Genomic DNA, 7,586 nt, shown 5'->3' on the forward strand with positions numbered 1-7,586 from the left:
CGGAGAACATCGTACATTGACCCGCTTGTTCCTATCTCTATCGTTCATAATTATAAGTATTGTGCTGTCCCGCTCATGTGCCGGCGGTCAATGGCACTGTGCGAGCGGGAAACCAATATAGGTATGCGCCGATAGAGATAGGAAATGGCGGGTTTAGCTGGTACTCTAATTTTTGCTAAACGATTTAGGCCTTATTAACATACCTGGGATAACTCGGGGCATCTATACGAAAGTGATGTAGCAAAATATTTTATCGACAAAAAAATATATCGATGTTACTGTCAACATCTAAATGTTATTCGACATAAATAAATATAACTTATTTTCTCCTCATTTTTAAATAAATAATAAACAAATTAAAGCGTGTAGGTATGTTTATTTTAAAATAGTTTTCATAATATACAATCAATATTTTTTTCCATATTCGTCGGTATTAATGATTGCCGTCTAGATGAAAATATCCACTTTAAACTGCTAAACGTTCTTACTCTAAGATATGAATGGTACTGACAGTAAATTGTCATTTTGATTGAAATGACATCTGCATACTTTTACTATCTTAAGAACAAGGCCTATTGACTTCCTTGAAATGATGTGACCCTTCAAAATTGTACATGTGTTGTCCGTTCCCAGACGAGATTGCCAGTAATTAACATCAAAATATTTTACTACAGCAACATTGCTAGAACTGGCTTTGTCTATAGATACGATTTCTAGGAACAAATCAAATTATTTTATCAAATATATTTTGATTTGTATTTTATGAAGTAGTCATATGTAAATTTATTTATTTTTTGATATATGTATATTATTATCTATTATATTTCAGTTTGTCTTTGTCTATGTTCATAAAATCTACGAAGGGTAGACGTGCCTCTACCCTCCTTGATAAAATAAAAAAAAATCTTTGTCAATTGGCCTCTTTGATAGGCCTTGATTTGGGTCTGGCCGGTAAGAACATAGACAAGATAAAAGTCTGTAATGACAGCGTTTTACACAAAAATAAAACGCTAATTAAATAACTTACCATATTCGAAACCTAAGAATAATATTGAGAATGGCAACATTGTGTTGTCGGTCGTATAGTCCTTTTCTAGCATATACGTCCCTCTCTCTCTCTCTCACATTCCCACCACAGAGCAGTTGGTTTTGACAGGTCTTTGACAGTTACCGCCAAAACAAATTTCCAAGTCATTGTCTCAAAATTATACATATTTACACCAGGCAGGATTAAAACTTTAGGTTTCGAATATGGTAAGTTATTTAATTAGCGTTTTATTTTTGTGTAAAACGCTGTCATTAAACAACTGTACCGATATTCGAAATCTAAGAATAATATTGAGACGTGTTTGTTATCGCCTGGTGGTGGGAAGACGCCAAGCCAATGTGATTATACATGTACTTATTATGTATATGTAATATTATTATATTACGAGTGTTTAATTAATTATGTAGTACACCCTTTATTTTAACACCTGTGAGGAGAGAGGTATTATGTAAAGCATACAATTTGATATACCATTATATTATGTTACTAACTTTACATTTCATATACGTACTTAATGTACTTATAAATGTTCAAAGATAAAAAATGAGTCACCACAATGGTGCTATACTTAATTATATGTATGTGAAAACTAGGTAAAAGAAGATGAGATAAGTCAGTCTACTCTTCAAGGAGCATACAACATCTGTGATAAGGAGTGATGTAATTCAAGTATGAAAAGAATAAAATCATAAAGTATTCGAGTAGGTTTTATTTATAACTTCCAATTATTAACAAATTTGATAATAATTATCTAGTAAAGTAAGCAGTTGCAGGAATATAACAAGGACAAGTCCTTTCTTATTTCCAGAATCCCTCGGGATTAAGTAGACGAATATTTTAAATATTCGTTATAATTCACTATCACTACCCACAAAGTTAATATTGGGTACCTACTTACTAAAATGTCATAGGGAATTACTGAATTCCTTTAATGACTGTGAGTCAGTGTGAGCTATATACTTGGTTATAGCTATAAAATGCATTTAATCCTTTGTACGCTTTACTAACGCGGACGCGAGCTAATGTACCTAAACAAACCTTACTTAAAATTGTGAAGGTTACTTTGAAAGCTTAAGCCATAACATAACACTCATGTGGGCACGCCTAGTTATGACGCTTTTTGGTGCTCTTGGCGTTCAAATGGTTAATATAGAAATGCCACAGAATCTTATCAATGATATTTGTAAAGGTGCAGGCTCATTCTGCTTATATTCATGTTTAGCTATCATCAAGTGACCTTAATTGTTCTCATTAATTTCTATATATGCAGTAAGAGTAGTTTACCTTATCTGGTGCCTACTAGTAGGCATAAGCTTGATTGGTTCTGAACGCTAAAGTGGTTTAATTTATGTAAACCATTCATAGCATTGCTTAATTCTGAGTATTCAGTTTCCTCTTTCCAGTGTGTAAATTATTAAGAATAAGGTACTTAATTCGAAACCTTAGCTCATCGCATATGTGTTTTTAACCAAAATGCAAATTTGTGTGTTTATTTAGTGATCATACATTATTTGCAATAACTGTGCGGACCATGGGGTCCCCGACCTTTTGCCGGGCACCCGTGGGCCCAAAGCCAACCGCGCAGAGGCCCTTTAAGAGGGACCTATTTCATAATTGTAACTTTTTGATATCAAATATACGCCGAATTGTCAATTATTTTATATTTTGAAATACATATAATATTACTGGATTTGGACCAGTGTGCTTTTGAATACTATATCTCTGGCCTACTATATAGGCTAGTCTATTAGCATCCCGCCTCCTGGAAGACAGTCTACAGACTTTTTAGATATATATTCACAGTAGCGCTAAGTGTGTGGGCCTAGTTTTCCGACACTTGACTGCATGAGATTATAGTGAACATTTTTTCAGGTCTCGGGCAAGAAGGGTACCTAGATAGGTTGAGGTCCTTAACTTGTGGATTTGGTAAGAGCAAGACACAGGCGGGGTGTAAATTAATTAATCCACCATGTTTCAAGAGATTCATGTGCATTGATGCCTTCAGGTTACGCTGTACAGACAGACTAACACTTTGGCAGAGTTTTGCCAACATATAATAAATGACTGCATTTGTTTGGGTGTACATGTTCCACACCAAAGACATATTTATATATTTCAATCCATTTTTGAAAGTTAGGAGTTTCAAAATAGCTTCGCCTTTTCGCAAGGCGTGCTCCTGTTTCTCTATTTTATTGTGCAAGCGAACAGTATCACAATGCTATAATTTTGTATAAATTGAGAACTAGAGGGTCATGCCCTAGGCGTGCCCGCCCAGAAGTTGTACTAGAACCTTTCGTGCAAACCATTCAGTCACTGTTTTTAAAAACCTTTTGTAGTGGGTACATTCCACGTTCTTAAATTTGTTAAACGTGTAGTATCAAACTATGACAAGTCATGATAAGTGAATTAAGTGGTAACAGTATCTGGTCCGTGCATAGAAGCACTTGCCCTTGAGGTTAGGGCGTGGGTAGTTTATAATAAACTTAATCCGTGCATGGGAGCACTTACGATACAGGTGGTTTAAAACTTCCAGGGTCACAATACAGACATAAGGGTGTAAAATACATAATTAATAAACGCCCGTTAGGCGAGTTTTGTATATTTTATTTCAAACATGCTTGTGCATCACCGCCAGCACATAATAATTTATTATACCATGGCAGTCAGGGATATAATAATTAAATAGGTAGGTAACCTTGGTCATATCGTGTACGTCACATAGGTAGGTACTCGTAAACATGTTAACTGAAAGACTAGTGCTCTCGAGGCAAATATAATTTATGCAACTGTGAGCTGCTCTTACATTGGGATCATATGTATTTATTTCTAGTCTGCCTTAGCAGGCCTAGACTTCAAAGGTTTTTAGATATTCATAGGGCCGTTAAACGGACCTTTTGTACACCTTGAGCAGGCTGTCACTGTACACTATGAGTAATATATATTATAAACATAGCTTATTTCAGAATGGAATCGTAAGCTCTGTCGTGTCGTGAGCTTACCGAGCCTGATTTAATTAGAGTCCACAGATTATCTGGACCTTGGAGGATTGACCACTCCTTATTCTAATTATCAATATTCTGCCTGGGCTTATAGTCGAAATTCAGCGACTAAATTTCTTAGTATTATCTATGCCGCCCAAGTTATGAGGCTTAGCGTCTCCAGACCACAATTTTATTCATATATTAGGTTACAAAGATTTTATCATCTTTAAAATAAAAATGAGTCGAGATAGGCCTGGAATCTTAGGTTATTTTTTACCTTTTATGATTTTAGAAATGTTATTGTAAATAGTAAGTAGTTTTCACTTTTACCACAGTTAATTAGCCCAATTTTGAGTTTAGCCAACAGGGTGTTCGGGACCCTTAGAATAGATTGGTAAACAGAAATGAAAACTCTAATAAACGAAGCCTTGCCTATTTCGACTGATTTTTACCCAAAACATTATTTTAAACCCTTTTTACTTTCTCTAAGAGGAGATATTTACAAATTCATCTTTGTAATATTTTTCTGATTGTGGCCTACTCGCTCGCTTGTGTTATAACCATATCATTTATATTTCTGTGAATATGTCTGACATGCCTTGCGCAGGCTTACATAGGTTATAATATCATCATCAATAACTTGACGTCAGTTTGTGAACGAATCAAAGATTCTTTGGCACACCTTACGCAGGTGGAAACATGGCAGCCTTGCGCAGGCTTAGATAGGTACATAATATATTGGTTTTATCACAAATAACATGACGTTAGTTTGTGAACGAATAAAAGATTCTCTTAGGCACACCTCACGCAGGTGGAACCATAACAACAGACGTAGGTTTAAGAATATCATTCAAATCAAATACCCTGTGGGTAATATTCCCTTAGTTGCGGGTTCCTTGCTCGACAAGGTGAAAGGCTTTAAGCAGGCTTTAACAGGCATTTTTAGAGAGTGTCATTCACGGGTGACGCGCAGATTTGCCAAAACTAAACTTTAACTCTACAGTTAACTAATATAATTTGACAATATGAACCCAACCATGCGTCTTCGTCAATGAATCAATCTAAAGATTCCCGTATCGTTAATGCCCTTCCAAATCACAGGCTTCCGATTTTATTTGAAATGTTTACAAGTGTACTATTTATGTAGGTAGGTAGGTAGGCTTAAGAATTGACCCTCTTGTATGTAGTTACGTATAGAATTAATAATCAAATTATTCAAATCCAAAATAACACAAGCACATATAGCAACTACATGCAAGAGTTCTTTCCTTAAACTTTTTAGGCTGTAAGTACCTGCTAAGTTATTTATTTAAGTAGGTACCTTCAAAGATCTAGTTGGAGAGATATAAGTTGGTAGATAAAGAGTGAAATACTTCACGATTTCGCATGTCATTCTTGCGCAGAGCCATGCTAATCTCTCTCTATGTCTAGTCAGATTTAAGTTTATGTACTGCCGAAGTACTCACTTTCCACAAAAATAAATGCAATGTTTGCGATGTAGGTTTTTTCGTTACCTTGTGTCCCTCAGAGCGGAAATAGAAGCCCGCGAAGCGGTGCTTCGTCGACTCCTAAGCGGGTACACATTATTTATCAGCAAGTTTATTACCAAAAAATAAATTTTGTTATAAATATTATATTAACCCGGAACGGGATAAAAAGACAATTTGCTGATAGATACTTGGACAGATGAAACCTACACGTCTATAAGCTTCTACCTTCATACGTAGGTTCTACGTAACACGTATTAACTATCCGATCCTTTCGTATTCGAAAACACAAATCACTTGAAAACTGAAGGGTATGCCTCCACAGATCACCATTTAAGTATTATAATTTCAACCGTTATTATACACACACACAAAGATTTAAACTAACAAGACTCTGAAGAGGCTTAATGTAGGTATAAAATTAAGTTATAATGGTGACACGTGCACGCTTTACCAGCTCGATGTGTTTTCTAACATGTGTTTTAGTATTTTCATTGGCATAGCCACGGTGCGCGCAGGCAGCCTTTGAAAACACTTGCACATCACTATTCCGGATCGTTTTTATTTGCTAGATAGTTTAACGGACAACTAAATTTAAATATTTATTTCGAACGGCAAAAGCCGTTAGAAACTGTTTTTCAATATAGTCAGCTAAACTGGGGTACAAATTCAAAAACTCACCAGCAGTTTAGCTTCACGACCTTCCAGATGGAAAAACAGCAAGCCAATGACTTGGAAATTTGTTTTGGCGGTAACTGTCAAAGACCTGTCAAAACCAACTGCTCTGTGGTGGGAATGTGAGAGAGAGAGAGGGACGTATATGCTAGAAAAGGACTATACGACCGACAACACAATGTTGCCATTCTCAGTATTATTCTTAGGTTTCGAATATCGGTACAGTTGTTTAATGTCAATGCTGTCATTTAAGTCATTTAATGCAAAAATATCAATTTTCATATAAAACGATTTATTCACTTGAAATATATTTATTTACCTATTAATTTCAAAAATAAAAACTATTCATATGTACGAGCAACATATCTAAATGCGTCTTCGCACAGACTTAGTTAAATTTAAACCGTTGTCTCTCTTCCTTCCTTGCTGTATGTATCCGGCAATGGCGACTTTATCAACAATTCTTATCCGGATTATGGAAAGCCCTAATGTGTGTGTGTGGAAACCGTTGTAGTAAATCAGAAACAGCGATAATTTCAAGGTAAGATATATATTAATCTTTAAATAAATATGAGCGTGCTAATTACCAAATTCAAATATAATAATTTAATCTTACTATCCCCGTAAGTCCCGCGGACGCTATATCGCGTCCGAAATTATAATCAAAATTCAACATAGATGTAAAATCCCACATTGTTTAAGCTGGTAACCCTAGGAATTAGCGACGTTAGTAATTAGGAAGATTATATTGTTTAATTTTTTGACTATTTTGTTTTAGAAAGTGAATCAGCAGATGGCTTGAGCGTGAGATAATAATATAATCCTGGGCCGTCATATGATTTCTTGGAAAAAGCTCAGAAGGGCACGTATCTGCCGCATATCCAAACTAGTTTCCCGGTGACCAAGAACGCTGCGCGGAGCTGTGAAGGAGAAAATGTCCGATAACCGGATAGATGTAATAACAACTTGTAACCATTTGCCATATCAGTGTATGTATTCATATGTATTATGAAAATATTTATATCTTAATTAATAATACGTAACTTTTTGTTACCTTTTATATTTCACGAATTTCTGAATATAGTACCTAATCATTATCTTTTAACGTACTTTTTTTACTTATTTGTGAAATGCTAATTTAAGAGCCCAACAATGTGCACACTAGCGCCACTGCTAAATAATCGTGATTATTTAAATTTAACGACATGTATTTAAAAAAGGGGCCGCTACGGACTGTATTGTGTATTTAGGTACCTTTTGAATACATCAAACTAGATTTTATGTTGCTGGATTCGTCGATCTATGAGCTCAAAACAAAAACGGCCGTTTTAACTTTGGACGGGTAGATTGACGAATCCAATAACATAAAAACTAGTTTAATGTATTCAGCAGTGG

General features: G+C 35.3%; 1 non-coding gene across 1 annotated transcript; it reads right to left on the reverse strand.

The window, feature by feature from the left end:
* Window positions 1-5,387: 5,387 nt before the first annotated feature.
* On the reverse strand, window positions 5,388-5,491 carry LOC134805388 (U6 spliceosomal RNA). Its single transcript, XR_010146283.1, has one exon. It is a non-coding gene; the product is annotated as a U6 spliceosomal RNA (small nuclear RNA).
* Window positions 5,492-7,586: the final 2,095 nt, after the last annotated feature.

This window comes from Cydia splendana, chromosome Z (assembly GCF_910591565.1).
Source record: "Cydia splendana chromosome Z, ilCydSple1.2, whole genome shotgun sequence".
Taxonomy (NCBI): domain Eukaryota; kingdom Metazoa; phylum Arthropoda; class Insecta; order Lepidoptera; family Tortricidae; genus Cydia; species Cydia splendana.